Raw genomic sequence first — 16727 nt, 5'->3', positions numbered from 1 at the left:
TTAATTTGTAACAATCAAGCAAAGATTTGAAAATAATGATGCCCATTTCTCTAAAGCAATAAAGGGAGAATACCTAAGACCTTTCCACTGATATCCTCAAAGAAAGTTAGTGTGTGCCAGGAAACAATCCATGCATATCTCTATACACCTCGTAAAGGGACAGCTTCGGTGAAGATCCTATCTTTCTAGGGAATGACTTAGATTTGGCTAGTGAGTGGGTGCAATTATTGTGTACAGATGACCATGACCTTGAGTGGAACAGATTGAGCTATTTGACCTCTATTTTGATTTCCTCATTTGGAAAAGATTTAAAAAGTAAAGACAATACCTTTAAAATACATAAAGCTGGAAAATTTTTCTTTTCCTCTATGTGCTCTTACTTGATCCTCATGATAAATGACTTTCTACTTAACAGATCAAGAAAAAAAGGACTAGCATTTTTTAAAGAGATGGTCAACTATAGAAAAGGGGAAGACCACAACCCAGTGGCCTGACTCCCCAGACAGAGAATTTCTCTGAAATTATGCAGTAAGGGTCCTTCCAAAGTCTACCTAGAGGTCAGGGTTAGAAAAAAGTTGATTAAACCTCTCTATAGTGACCAGAAATATAATTTCATTGTATGTATTATACTATCTCCTGAGTAATAAAATTTATATTTCTAGTGAAAGTTACCAAAAAACAGATTTTTTTTTGTGGCTTGTTAGTCATGCTACATTTATCTGGCTATTCATAATAGATGGCTTTAAAAAATGAGGTCCTGTCAATTGTATTTATACTTCAGTGGTCACTTCTGTATACAAAAGCACTTCAATTTTACGACAGTCTCTGGAAGAAGTTCAGTGACTCATTGTTAATATTCTCCTCCTACAAAATGAGTTCAAGGCTCCATGGGAATTCAGATTTGTACAAGTTATTAGGATGTGACCTCTCCCTTAGATTTCTTATTTTAGGATCAACTTAACATGGTATTTCCCCAGCGGGAGCTGCTGTACTTCCTTCGCAGATAAGAAACATAGCAATTACAAATTATAGTGAGTAAACTTAGGGAAATATATATTTCTGTGATGCTGATGAAGCTGAAGTCTTAAAAGGAGTCCACACTTCTTACTCCTTGGGTTTGAAAGGAAAGCCATGTGGACTTGCTAACAAAAGAAAACAAAAGCCATGCCATTATGGCATTTCCCTGAAATTTATTCCTAATTGTTTCTTGTCCGGGCCACCAAGTCTTATGACTTTTAAAGATTATTAAAGATGTTTACGTCACTTGATTTCCTATGTCCTGCCTACTTGGAGAATGAAAGGTTAAAAATATCAAATAATTTAAATTATTTCAGATCACAGGACCTGGAGAACAGGCAGCTCATGAGCTTTAGAAGAAAAAAAAAACCCAGAATAAAATGAATGAGGTCACAGTTGCTTCACTTTTGCTCCATGGAATAAATAGTAGCTTCTGATTTTTGAGCTCTTACCATATAATGCTTTGGTACAATCCATGAATATTATTTGTATTACAGAAGTTACCAAAAGTAACCAAGCTGAACTACAGAGCTCATAATTGTCTTTTTTTTTTTTTTTTTGGTACTGGGAATTGAACACTAAGGTCCTTTACCACTGAGCCACATCCCCAGCCCTTTTTATTTTTATTTGGGACAGGGTTTCACTAAGTTTTTTTAATTTTGGGGGGGGGGACAGGGTTTCACTAAGTTGCTTAGAGCCTATCTGAGTTGCTGAGGCTGGCCTCAAACTTGCAATACTCCTACCTTGGCCTCCCAAATCGCTGGGATTACAGCCGCCTCCCCCCCCCCCCCGCGCCCCCCCTTTTTTTAAGGCACATAAAATTGGGCAAGGAGAGATAATGAAGTCACAAACCCCCAAACAGTTGAAAATAAAAAGAAATGAATCTCACCCATAATCTTTGTCATATTCATTTTAACAATATAATTTTTTATCTTAATTTTTTTAATGTTATCTATATTCTTAAAATTATTCCCTCAAATACTCAAACTACAAATTTAAAACAGTTAACTTTTCTTCCTTTTTTTTTTTTTTTTTTTTTTTTTTTTTTTTTTAGTGCTAGATGCTGAATCAAAGGCCTCATGCATACTAGGCAACACTCCAGCCCCCTGAAATAGTTTATCTTGAATAAATAGTTCTTTAAAAGTTGACTTATATCCTTCTCTATGGGAGTCTTACTTTGTTAAGTCTGCACTTGCCTGGCATGTCTGAGGCACTGGGTTTGATTCTCAGCACCATGTATAAATAAATAAAAATAAGGGTCTATCAACAACTAAAAAAATATTTTTAAAAACCAACTTTTATTCCTTCTTTAACTAGTGATGTTAGGGCTTAAAAACCATAAGGAACCCACAGCACACGATCTTTACAGTTTATTTAAATTTGCAAAGCCTCCAGAAATAATCCCCAATTTTCTTGCTATAGAGCCTACAGACTCTCTCTCTCTCCCCCTCCCCCCATGTTATCTGATCCCTACACAACTAGAGAAGCTCTCTGCTCTCCACCCTCTCTCCAATACTCCACCATCACAGATATAAAATCAAAATAAATAGTAATTCATTTAAATTTACAGAATATACTGATACCTTGCATGTTTTGTTCATGTGCTAGCAGTATCTCCTTGAGCCAATGTGCAGTGTCATAAAAACTAATAATGCAAGAGTAATGTAATCGCTCAACCACTTTGACACACAAATTCCTCTCCTGGCAATTTATCAGAAGAAAATTACTTTTAAAATTAAATGAAATAAGATGCCTGAAGATATTCATGGTATGTAAAAGTATAAGAATAAGCCATAATTGCATAATAGCTAAAAAAAAAATAACCTCGAAACCACCTAAAACCTGGTTTAGGGGTTTAGGTGATGTCACTATGCCTTCATGGTGGGTCCAAAAGCCAGGAAAAAACAAAAGAAAATATATATTGTTTCTAACAGGGAAAGAAGCCAAGTGGAAAAGCTCCAACACACTGTAACTGTCAGTGAATAAAAGAATGCACACAAAGAACTGGAAGAAACGAAGAAACTAAGGAAGCAAGAATCATTTTTGTGTGGTTAAGTGTGATCTTTTTTTTTTTAAAGCATATTCATATGGGGCTGGGGTTGTGGCTCAGTGGTAGAGTGCTTGCCTCACACATGCAAGGCCCTGGGTTTGATCCTTAGCACCACATAAAAATAAATAAACAAAATAAAGTTATATTTAAAACAAAAGCATATTCATAGCTTTACAGTAATAAAAATACCTTAAAAGAAATAGAGGGTTGTAGCTCAGTGATAAATATATACAAATAAAGGTCTATCAAAAGTAAAGGTGGGCTGGGGATGTGGCTCAAGCAGTAGCGCGCTTGCCTGGCATGAGTGCAGCCCGGGTTCGATCCTCAGCACCACATACAAACAAAGATGTTGTGTCCGCCAATAACTAAAAAATAATAAATATTTAAAAATTCTCTCTCTCTCTCTCTCTCTCTCTCTCTCTCAAAAAAAAAAAGTAAAGGTAAATGGGTACTTTAGCATGTAGAAGGAAGGCCTTGGGTTCAATTCCCTGTACCACTGAGAAAATAAAATTAATGTAAAATGAAAATAGACCCAATAGCCAAAAATTCAAAATCAATTTGTCCTAGTCTCACAATTTTATTTGCCTTAAAAAAGAGGGCTGGGGAAGGGGGGCAGCTGGCATGGTAGTGTCTGTAATCCCAGCAACTTGGGAGGCCAAGGCAGGAGTATTGTAAGTTTGAGGCCAGCCTCAGCAACTCAACGAGGCTCTAAGTAACTTAGTGAAACCCTGTCCCAAATAAAAATAAAAACAACTATTTGTAATGTACCACCTACTCTGATTTATGATTTTAATAGCATATGGGATCCATGTTTCAGCTCCAAAACCCTTAGCTCATAGCAGCACAGCAGGGCAGGGCGGCTGTACAGAAGGCAGGCCTGAACTCGGCACGTGAGTATATACAGAACATACAGAAAATGATAAAGATCACTGGGTCCTATTAGTAATTTACAGAATCATGATTTGCTCCACCCAGTATACCTATAATTGAATTCCTCAGTCATAAAATCATTGAGACCAAACAAGTTCAGATATCTTTTATCTAAGCCCTTTTTCTCCTTTATCATCAGTTAACATATTTCTTATGGGGCTTTTGCTTCTTTTTATAGATTCATTTGTCTTAGTTATAAATTAACCCCACAAGTAACTCTCCCAGGCACCCCAGCTTTGCTGTTTCCTGTGTACCAGTTTTTTTTTTTTTAATTTCACAACTTATGGTACAGAGGGCTGCTTAAATTGCTAGTTGGCAAATGGTGTTCAGAGAGTCCATCTCTAGATTAAAAATCAAAAAACAAACGAACAAAGGTTCCTAAGGATAAATGTCTCCAATGTCCCCAAACAGAGGACACTGGACACACAGGCAAAGTGGAATGTAACTACAGAAGACTTCTTCTACTTTTCTTTTTTTTTTAATTTAATTTTTAAAATTGTGATAAAATATACATAACATAAAATTCACCGCTTTAACCATGTATTCCATTATTTAAAGCCATTTTAAAGGGTGCAGGGCTCAGTGGCATTAAGTGTATTCACTAAGTTACATATAACCAATCTCTACAACGTCATCGTTTTGCAAAACTTGGTACCCATTAAACAGTAACTCCTCGTTCCCTGCCCCCCCCCCAGCCTCTGAGAACCACCAATCTACTGTCTGTCTCTATGAATTTAACTGTTGTAGGTACATCTTCTGTTATTCCTCTTCTCACCTAATTTTTTTTCAGGGTCAAATTCCAAATACTTAGCTTTTCACTTTTCATGCCCAAATCATACAGCTTAGACTGCTCAGTTTGAGACACTAAAGTATGTACCTGTCCGTGTCTGGTAAGAGTTCAGTCTATTTTAATTGGCTTTATGTTTTTCATTTTTTAAATAATTATTTTTTTTTTGTAGTTGGACACAATACCTTTATTTTATTTATTTATTTATTTATTTATTTATTTATTTATTTATTTGCTGTGCTGAGACTCAACCCCAGGGCCTCACACATGCTAGGCAAGCGCTCTACCACTGAGCCACAACCCCAGCTCTGGTTTTGTTTCTTCTTCTTCTTCTTCTTCTTTTTTTTTTTTTTTTTTTTGCAATGCTGGGGACCTCTGCGCATGCCCAGAAAGCTCTGGGGAGCTTTTCTCACTCACAGGTCTTGTAGGGGACTGGAAGTAACTGGCTGGAGCATTCAATAGATGAAGTAGAGACCAAACTTGCAGAGACAGGGCTGCAGGTTTTTATGGAGAGAATTAAGGGAGCAGGGAAACGTAGCTCAGTGGGAGAACATGTGCTTAGCACACAGGAGGCCCTGGGTTAGACCCCCAGCACCAAACGAAAACAAACACCAAAAAAAAAAAAAAAAAAAACAAATGAACAAACAGCAAGAACCTAAGAGAATTTTAAAACCCAGCTCAAGAAACAGTCCTGACCTAAAGAATGCACCTGCTTAGCCCTAAAACTCCAAACACATAGAAACTCCACTCCATAAATTAGTGAAAACCTAATAAGAAGGATTATTTACTGACTTCAAGGTGACTTTTTAAAAAACATTACCTTGGGGTTGGGCTGTGGCTCACTAGGAGAGAGCCTGCCTCCTGTATTCACCCCCAGCACAGCATATAAAATATAAAATAGTGTCACGAATAAACGTATTGCTTGAGATGGTTTAAGGCTTCCAGAAGTTACAAGGCTAGTGGAGAGACCCCGTGGACCCCTCAGCCTGCCTCTCCCACAGGTAACAAGTGACAGCGCAGCAGGATCAAGGGCACAAAACTATCAACTACTTTATTTGGGTTCCACCAGCTTTCCCACTCAGGTCCCTTTCCAGTTCTGGGAGCTGATCTGGATGCCACACTGCACTGAGCTGCCACACCTCTTTAGCCGCCTTCAAATCTGTGGCAGGTCTTGAGTCTTCAGTTCTTTCACGGCCAGCACTGCTGAAGAGCACTGGTCAGTGTCCTGTAAAATGCCTCGATTTAGGTTTATCTCAGGCTTTCTCAGGACTCCACTGAGCTTGTGGGTTTGCAGAGGAAGAGAAAAGGCGGTGAGATTCCCTTTCCAGGTCATCCGGTCAGGGGTATGTGAGCTGGAGAGGTCTTACTACTGTTGGCATCGAACTTGGTCCCGTGGTTACAGTGGGGTCTGCCAGGATTCTCCCTTGTGGAGTTGGGGTTTTTCCTTTTGTAATTAATACACATTTGGGGGGAAGTACTTTGAGGTTATGCAAATATCCTCTTTCTGTTTACACTCTCACCCTCCCACTGAGAAACCTGACTATAGCAACTGCTGCTATGGTTCTCCGATAATTTTCTATTTTTTGCCCTTCTCTCTCTCTCTCTCTCTCTCTCTCTCTCTCTCTCTCTCTCTCTCTCTCTCTCTCTCGGTACTGGGAATTGAACCCAGGAGTGATTTACCACTGAGTTGCACCCCCAGTCCTTTTTAATTTTTATTTTGAGACAGGGTCTCATTAAGCTGCTTGGGGCTTCACTAAGTTGCTGAGGCTGGCCTCTAACTCGTGATCCTCCTGCTTCAGCCTCCTAAGTAAGCCAAGGGTTCCAGGTGTGCCACAGTGCCGGCTCCTTTTACATTTATTCAGTGAAATTCTGTAAGAAAGAGTTCTCCTTATACCCCAGCTACATTTATTTATTTATTTATTTATTCATTCATTCATTTATCAGTCTGAATCAAGTGTACCTACTTTTATTTGGGGGTTTCTCATTCCATCCTACAGTTGTTTTATTGCACGGATTGTTCAGTTTCAGCCACTGTGCGTTCTTCCTGCTTCCGCCCGACCCCCCCTTGAGCACATCCTTACCTTTTGGTACCACGAGACCTTCCAGGCTCAGCTGTATTATTGCCCTTGCTCTCGTCTTGGAACCAATTCTTATAGGGAAAATGGTTCTGAAATCCACAATCTGGCTTAGTAGTGGGGAGGCACTACTTGTAGGCCCTCTCCAGAGGCAAAGCTAAGAAACACACATTTGTATATAGAAACTCCAAAATACACCTCTGAATGGACTTCTCTATCTACCTATCTGGTCACTCTTTCTTAGATGCTGTGGATTCAATTCGCCTATGAATTTCAGGAAAAATGAGCCATCCTGTGACCTTCCTTAGTGACTGCCACCAAGAGGTAAGCCTACGTAAAACTTAAAGGGACTTCTGTCTCTCTGCCTTCCCCAGATACACCTGGGGACTAAGAACTGGCTTAGGACCCTCAGATATCAGGTCTCAGAGGTGTAAATTCTCAGTGGGGAACTTTCCAAGAACCTGCCCTGGAGCCCCTGAAATCACACCCCAATCGAAGTCGGTCCCAGGGAGGAAGCGGTTTCAATGTAGGGTACCAGCTACAACTCAGCAGCCTCCTTCCTAGAAAGAAGCATCTGTATCTTCTTTGTGATCAGAGACAATGGTTGCCTGGTCTATGGGGAACCAAGCAAGATATCTTGATTTTTACCTTAATTTAATTATAAGTATCATATGAACCTAAAATAATGTACTTATGATTACTATCTGGGTAGAAAAATAAAAGGAATGTAAAAAAGTTATTAGACTTATTTTTAAGGATTGGTATTATTTCTCAATTCCCAGGCCTTTTTCTTACCTTTGTTTTTTTTTTTTTTTCCTTAGACAAATCTGTTACTGTGAACTCCAAATGACTGGTATATTATACAGCAGAAAGTATTGTGATAGTCAAAAATAAAAGCTCTTAAAAAAATTGACAGTAAAATACCACAAAGAATTGGCATGTCCTTTAAAAAGAATACTTTTAAATGCAAATTTAGTATAATAAATTCTGATTTTACCTACCGTGAAAGGGCAATCCTGTTTCAGAAGAGGGTCTTCTTGTTGTGTATCTGGGGTTCAGAGTTGGTTTCTTTCAAATCTGGACAATTAAAAAGAAACAAGGTATTTCAATATGCACACATATTCAAAATCCCTAGATACCTAGGCTGCCAAAATGTATACACACAAATAAATGGATTTTCTCTGCTGGATTTCATTCTGAACATTTGCTCTCCCTGAGCTTCATAGCCCCTAGAAGTAACCAACAAACCACCAAATGACTCATCATAAATCATGCAGGGCTGCAGGATATTCTTGTAATTATTTCATAAAAGAGACGCATTTTGGATTACTCCTCTTACTTTCCTAGTTTGGTTACTAACAAGAGGCAAAACTTTTTTTTTTTTTAAATCTCATCCATCTTATATGTCAAACTAATATGGATACCTACATTATTGGGCAGACTTATGGAAAAATAGGTCTTAAAGGGTTTCATAACCTCAAAAGAGGGCTAGGGATGTGGCTCAGTGGTAGAGTGCTTGTCTAGCAGAGGTAAAGGCCTGGGTTCCGTCACCAGCATCACGAGGGGAAAAAAAAAAAAAAAAACCTCAAAAGATATTGAAAAAAAATGTTGTACGTGGTAAACTTGGTACTTATTGAAATGCAGCTTCATCTAGATGGCACATGGTTGGTGAGCCTCACATATGTAGTACGGAAATGAGCCACACCATTTAGGCAGGGTAGGTATAGCACACCCCACACACAGCAGATGTTTCAGAAGAAGATCCAGAAAGAAGATTTCTAAATAAAGGATTCACATCCTTGCTCTCTTATGAAGGGCTCAGGGATCCTAGAACAGTTTACTCCATAAAGACAAAACAGCACTTAATGCCAAAGCCTCATCAGGTGGGTCTAAAGAGTCTGAGCATCCAGACCCAATGTTTGCACAGTTGAACCTCCACAGAAACCTCTAAATCTCTCTCTCTCTCTCTCTTTTTTAAATTTGGTACCTTTTAATTTGGAATTTATCAGAACTCATCTGCAACCTGATGCATGACATATATGCAGAAGACTGGGAAGATATGCCGCAGTCTGGCTGGGCACAAATCACGAGCCACTCAAGCAGGAACAAACTTTATTTCCGAACTCCCACGAACGCCATGCCCGGGACACACCACACACCAACCGGAAAATCCCTCCTCCGGCACTTCCCAATCAAGGTGAACTCCCCGGGAATCCCCAAAGTAGGGGGGGGGGCCTGAGGCGGACAGCAGGGGTCTAATATACAATTGAATACACAGCTTAACATAACCATCATCATCTCAATGGCTTGCTGGCGACACCTCTCATCCACTCCTTTCTGGCAAAAAATGCCATGCCTCATTGCAACTCGGCTATGGCTCTCAGCAAAGATAAGCAGTTTTCCCATCTAATTTCTAATGTGAAGGAACGTGAACTATAGCCAATGTATGTGGCTTTGACTTTCTAGCATTGTTTAGTGCTTCTGCTTGGGAGCTGAAAACCTCTGGATGACAACTGAGTCTCAACAATAAAGCAACTATTCTGTTTTCAGGATGGGGTGTGGTCATTTACAGGGACAGCTAATTTGTCAGTGCTGTCCGCCTGTATGTTCTGTATTCTCTGGATGTGACAGCCGACCTGTATCACAGCCATTTACAGAAACACTCTTTATTTTAGTTAGTATAGAATGAAAGTATATCCATATCCAATCTGTTCTTTACACCATAATGTGTGTAACACATGAAGTCAGCTTTTTATGCTTAACACAGCTTTGAAAAGGTCTCAAATGTGTGAAAATAAACAATTTAATTAATATGAATGAAATATTAATATTATCATGTTAATTAAAAATCATAATGTTAATAAATAAAAATATCTATCCAAAAACTTAAACAACACTGATTCCAGGTTAAGATTATGTCATGGTAGCTTTCCTTACTACCTGTCCCCCTTTCCCTTGGAAATAAATGCGAATTTATTAAGAAGTAGCAAGAAGGTAAAGATTTGGTGGAAACTGCTGCCTGTTCCTAGCTTGTAACCTCAAGAGTTGGATCCAAGAGAAAACTGGGCTGAATCCTAGGACTTTCAGAGGCAGACAGAATCCTCCAAGCTATCCCCATGCTCCTGAGAGCAGAACTCTCCTTCCTCTATCTGTTCAGAATTGCACTGTATCTTGGAAGTTACCGACTGCAGAGATAAAATAGAGTAGGGCAGAGACAAGATCGTTCTGGGGTGATATCTATACCAGGGATTATATGCTCTGTCTGGTCAGTTAAATACAGATGGGTTGATACTTATTAGTGATAAATCCCCTTTACCCAGCCCTGTAAGCCAGAGATCTGGCTGTGAAGACAAAAGGGAATCACCTCACCCTTTAACAAAATGCACACTAGAGGGGCTGTTCATATTACTCATCCAACTATTTTATATCTAAGTTTTTTATTTTGGCAGAATCTTCTTAGATTTACTCAGACCAATCTATCTGAAATGGAATAAATGGTAAAAATTGACCATAGAAATAGAAAAACAATTAACAATAGAAACAATTGAAAATTTATCAAACAATAATTTCTGGGAAAAGCCCTGATCCTAGACAATCTTTTTTTTTTTTTTTTTTGATCCGGGGATTGAAATCGGGGGTACTGGACCACTGAGCCACATTCCCAGTCCTATTTTTTTTTTTTTTAGTTTAGAGACAGGGGCTCACTGAGTTGCTTAGCACCTCACTTTTGGCTGAGACTGGCTTTGAACTCTAGATTCTCTCATCTCAGCCTCCCAAGCTGCTGGGATTACAGATGTGTACCACCGAGCCCAGCCCTACACAATCTGATAGGTGAATTTTTTTTCAAACTTTCAAGGAAGAGACATAAAAGTCTTTCTGATTGTACACAATGTAGAACAAATAAGAGAAGGAAAAAAAAAGTGTCTCTGAGTACAAAAAGTTACAATGACCAAATTAATTTCCCCAAAATAGCATAATAATGATCTGAAAACCTGACAAAAAGAGAAAAACATCCATTCTATGTGTTAATATTGATTCAAAATTATAAGTAAGGGCTGGGGATGTGGCTCAAGCGGTAACATGCTTGCCTGGCATGCACGGGGCGCTGGGTTCGATCCTCAGCACCACATAAAATAAAAAATAAAGATGTTGTGTCCACCGAAAACTGAAAAATAAAGGTAGCAGAATACAACAATTACTAATAGGGCATTATGTAAAATTGTGGATGTGTAACCGACATGATTCTGCAATCTGCATTTGGGGTAAAATTGGGGGTTCATAACCCACTTCAATCTAATGTATGAAATATGATATGTCAAGAGCTTTGTAATGTTGTGAACAACCAATAATAAAAAAAAATTCTCTCTCTCTCTCTCTGTCTCTCTCTCTCTCTCAAAAAAAATTATAAGTAAAATGCTAACTGAAGAATTAAACAGGCCTGGGGATGTAGCTCAGTGAAAGCACACTTATCTAGCATGTATGAGGCCCTGGGTTCTACCCCTGGCACTAAAAAACCCCAAAACCCAAAACTGAAAAACTTCAACAGTACTCTAAAAGGATATAGTTGGATTATCTCAGAAAGGTGAAGAAAATTTATAAATTTCCTGGGTCACACCTGTAATTCTTGTGACCCGGAGGCTGAGGTAAGAGGATCATAAGTTTGAGGCTAGCCCCAGCAGTTTAAGTGAGACCCCGTCTGAAAATAAAAAATTAAAAAGGGCTAGAGATGTAGCTCAGTGGTAGAGTTGGTTCAATCTCCAGTATGGTACCTCCCCCCACAAAAAAATTCACAGTACTAGGTCAAATTTCAAAAGGAATCATATGATTACACCAAAAAAAGCAAAAAAAAAAAAAAATAGGTACTCAATAAAATTCAACATTATTGACAGTATTTCCTGTAAAAGGATATTAAAACTTCTTAAAACTTTAATAACAATAATATCTGTCTCAAACTTAACCAGTGACATCTTAATTGTGAAATACTGTAACAGCATTAGCCAAAGTATATGCTACAAATAACTAGTTCCTCTTCCAACAGAAGAGGTTCCACCAGAAAATAAATTTGCATGTGGTGTCCACTTCTGGATATTAACAAAGTACATCGGCTCTATGCACACTCTGTAAGCTCTGCAGTTAAATACCAAACACCATCAACAACAGTTTGCTGAACTTTATTGGTCTCAAAACACTTGTCTAGGCACTGTCTGTTATTCTCCTCCTCTATCCACTCTTCCACGCTGTTGTCTTCCCATTGAAATTCAAGTACCACTGACGAGCTGTCTTCTTGCTCACTTCGTTAGGACCTCTCCTCTTGATTTTCACTCTATTTTTCTAATGGTGTGCTGATAAATGTTTAACTGACTCTCCTGGCATAAGGGGAAAAAATGCTCTGATTTGTAGATTCGCTACCTTCTGTCGCGTAAAGTCTTCCAGTGGGACTAGAAGCTACCAACATGTCACCCAGCACAGCTTGGTGCAGCAACACACAATATGGTCAATGAAGCGCTGTCCACCACACAGGTACAATTTCCCCAGCCATTCCCTACAATGTAGAATAATTACAAAGTGATGTGGTTTGCATATGTACCCTTGCTTTTAATACAACCTGTTTAATACTAAAATGCATACAATTTAATTCTCAATAGTGGATCTGCATAAACACTGGATCCTTCCAATCCTGAAAATTCAGCAAATGACTTCCTTGAGCTGGTCTGAACTGGTTCCAGCACGTCATTATCTTTGTCTCAGAAGCACTGAGTATACCATTCCTGCTGGGCATGCTGGTTGATGCCTGTAATCCCAGGTGCTTGGGACCCTGAGGCAGGAGGGTCACAAGTTTGGGATCAGCCTGGGCAACCCAAAATGAAATCTATAAAAACATGGGGGGGGGAGCTGTGGGTGTAGCTCAGTGATAGAGCACTTGTCTAGCATGCTCAAGGCCCTGGGTTCAAACCCCAGCACAGAGAAATATTTTTGTCTCCTCCCTTACTTAGCTCCCCAGAAATCAGATTCTCCTGATTCTCACCCCGTCTTATGACTACTTTTGAGTCCTGGTACTTCTTCTGAGATTTTCTGTTGCATGGGCTCTTTTTCTTCTCTTTGGTCTCTTCTTGCCCTCAGCACACTCCCGTTGATTTTTTTCACAAAGCATTTTCTCAAAAGGGGGAAGGTGGAAGGATGCAAACATTTCCAAATGACTAATTTTTATCCCAAACTAAACACAGCCAGAGCTCCACGTATAGGGGCTCTGCATCCTCGGACTCAATCAACTATGGATTGCAAATGTTTTTAAAAATTCCATCTGTACTTAACAGGTGTATAGATTACAATAGAGTGTAACCACTATTTGCACAGCATTTACATTGTATTAGGTAATTTACATCATCAAGAGATGATTAAAAGCATACAGGAAGCCAGCATAGTAGCACATGCCTATAATCCCAGCCCCTCAGGAGGCTGAGGCAGAAGGATCATCAGTTTGAGGACAATCTTAGAAACTAAGAGGTACCCTGTCTTACAATAAAAAATAAAAAAGACTGAGGGTGTATCTTAGTGGTAGAGCACCCCTGGGTTCAACCCCTAGTACCAAACAAAGAGGCAAACAAAGAAATCCACACATACAGGAAGGATGTGGGTAGGTGACATGCCAAGTGTTGAGATATTTTATATAAGGGACTTGAGCATCTGGGGATTTGGGTACCCTAGTTGTGTTGTCCTGGGATCAACCTCTGTGGATTCCACGGTACAACTATATTTGGGTCTGCTACTGCCCTGTCCCCACTCTGCTACAGCTGATTCCATCAGAGAAAAGAACCCAACATGGGCCAATCACATCATTCCCCAGATTTTTACAACAGTCATACAAAATTTACTATTCAGTTGACTTCCATATCCTCAGATAATGAATTAACTCTATTTGCATTAAGAGAAATTGGGGGGCACACAGAAACAGGGACAGAGAAACGGGGGAGTGTTTCTTAATAGTGGTTGGTTTTAAGTGATGGTAGATTTGCTGAATATAATTAATGATTTAGTATCTAATTTACCTTGTCATGGGCAACAAGAACAGGGACTGTTCTTTCAAGTGACTTACGACTTAGAAGACACAAACCTGATTTGCAGTGAACCAGAACAACTGGAGTTTAAATCTAATCCAGGTTACACCCGAATATGGTTACGTTTGTGTGGATCTAATTGTTCCTGTGGAATGGTCGTGGGGGGTGTGTGCAGACATCTCATGCTCTGGAAAGTCAAATGCTGGAAAATTAGGCTCTTGTGCAAGATAGGGTGTTTAGACTGTTTGGGTTCAAGACAGTTCAGGCCTTGTTTAATCACCTGGCAGGTTATTTTGCCTCTCTCTACCTATTTCCTCCTCTCACCTTGATAGCACATACTTTATATGGCCGTTGGAAGAATAAAATGAAGTAATGTATGTTGTGGTCTTCAAATCCAACACAGAACTAATAAGTGCTCCATAACTATTAACTGCTACTATCAAGAGCTAGTTGACATCTTTGGTGCTTGAGTTAATTAAGAAACAGATTTTTTTTAGAAAGATGGTTAAAAGACAATTTGGCTTAGGATTTTATCTGTGGGATAGAATAAAGGAAAAGTGGGGGGCAGAGTAACAATTAATGGAAAGAAAGCAATCTCCAAATATGAAATCATATGGTTCCATTTATAAATCAATTGTAAACTAAATTATCCTAATGAGTTATTTTACTCCCAAACGTCATGGGTGCTATTGAGGATTAGGACATAGAACGAGACTATAGAAGTAAAATATTAAAGTGACAATTATTTGTGGAGCATCTGCTATTTGTTAGCAGGGTTGTGGATGACGGGGGGAAACAGGATGAACAAAACAGACAAATATTCTAGCTCTTGTGCAACTGCCCATATGAAGATACAATTAAAAAATTATATGCTGAAGGAGCATCTGCTGTATGTGCTGTTTGGAAAAAATGGAGTAGAAACAAAAGTTGTTAAAGACGATCAGGAGGTCCCTCGACAATCGACGGTGCTTTTACAAGGTTTTATCAGGCAAGGCCTCTTGACCCAGGTCTGCCTATTGAAGGATTAGTCATTTAATACTTTAAAAAAAAAATCAATGAAAACTCATTTATGAGTGATGCCCAATTGTATTTTGTCTCACAAAGAACAACATAAACATGTTGTTTGTGTAAAATTCAGAATAAAAAATCCTTGTATGTATCATTTGATTAGCAGATTTAAAAAAAAAAAATGTCTTTTCCATGTTAAAGACTGAACCAAAGACACAGGCACTGAGAAATAGGAAGAGTCATGGGGTAGGAATGGGGGGACAGAGAGAGAAAAAGAAGGAGGAAAAAAGAATACAGGAAGCATTGGGAATGGAAAAGGTAGGAGGGAAAGAAGGAAGTAGAACCAGCTCTAGTGCAAAAACAGAGAGGGAAGGAATGGAAAGAGAAAAGGAGAGAGAGGCCCAGAAACCCAGAATCACCATGGGGAATAACTTTTGCATGTTGAAGCTCGGCCATTCGCTTTGGATATAAGCACTGGAATTGGTCTTTACTCACATTTTAAATATTGTGTGTGGAAAGGAAGAAGGCACGGACTCTACTTGGCCCAAAAGTCTTCCCATTGCTCACCCCACAAAAATGCCATGTTAAAGAAACTCTCTTTGCTTTTCTTTAAACTCATGCTTTCCCAACCTCTGTTCCTGTGCTTGTGCTGTTTTTCTACTGGGAATGTCCCGTCCATCACCTCACGTCACCAAACAATATTCAATAAATATTTATTGAGTACCTATTATATATCAGGCACTGTTCTAGGCGCATGTCAAAATGGTACACGTATTTTAAAGATCGGTATTTGTAGTTTTAATAATACACAATGAAATGAGCTATTTTTGACCCCATATTAGCCTTTGAGTGAATATTTTCTTCTGACAACTAACATTTTTCTTCTGATACCATGAGCACTACAGTAATCCTTATGAGAAGAATTGTTCCTTATTTGAGCTAAAAACGTTCCGGAATTTTCCCCCAAATAAGAGTGAGGATTATCATTCCTACAAAAGGATGAGGGCTCCATCTAGGAAGTTCAAGTACTGCAAAAACTATCTGACAGTTACAATCCAACATTTGTAGTGACTAAGTCAAATGGGTTGAATAATAAAAGTTATTTCAACTCTCACCCATTATCAAAAATGGCAACCCAGAGATATCCCCCAAAGGGGAGTCATGTTGGTTCTTGTTCAATCGTGACATTACATCACAGGAGCAACAACAAAATGATTTAAAGGTCAGCAGCTTGGCTGTAATTTATGTAACTTGCTTCTGCAGAAATTTGCATTACTTGTGAAAAACATCACGTGAAAGAGGAACTTACTATAAATATAAAGGCTGGAAATAAATGAATGGCTGAGAAGGCTCTGGAGAATAACTTCTTTAAAAAGAATTGGGGAACTGGGTGGCTGGGGGTGTAGCTCGGTGGTAGAGCACATGCTTAGCATGCAAGAGGCCCTGGGTTCTATCCCCAGCACTTAGAGGGGATAACTCTAAGATGCATATATGAACCTAATTTGTGCATATCTTGACATAAATGCAATAACAAGTACCGATGAAAATGACCACACACTTAGTATATATTAATATTTTAAGATAGCAAATTACCAAGGAAATGTACTCTACTAAGTCAGTATTATAGAATAAGGAATTAGTGTACCTTGGGGTAGGATGTGACCTTACAAGTCACCTACCTTCATTTCTCCCACCAGGGCAAGACTTCCTAGCAGATGGTCACTTTTCCTTGTGAATGAAAAGGTCTAATGACAAAGTATTTTCTTTCTCAAGAGGTGGCTTGTCCCACTATTGGATGGCTGTGG

The 16727-nt window shown here is 39.0% G+C and overlaps 1 protein-coding gene across 4 annotated transcripts in view; it reads right to left on the bottom strand.

Annotated features, from left to right (window-relative positions):
- Positions 1 to 16727, bottom strand: part of PPARG (peroxisome proliferator activated receptor gamma) — a 139255-nt gene that overhangs the window by 105762 nt on the left and 16766 nt on the right. For all 4 annotated transcript variants that reach the window (XM_081276298.1, XM_081276296.1, XM_081276295.1 and 1 more), the window contains exon 2: positions 7861 to 7936. The gene's annotated coding sequence lies outside the window, so the exon portion shown is untranslated. The remainder of the gene's footprint in view (positions 1 to 7860; positions 7937 to 16727) is intronic.

This window comes from Spermophilus citellus (assembly GCF_964194105.1).
Source record: "Spermophilus citellus genome assembly, chromosome: 19".
Classification (NCBI taxonomy): domain Eukaryota; kingdom Metazoa; phylum Chordata; class Mammalia; order Rodentia; family Sciuridae; genus Spermophilus; species Spermophilus citellus.
The sequence above is the reverse complement of the archived record's forward strand: the minus strand, read 5'-3'. Positions and strand labels throughout refer to the sequence as shown.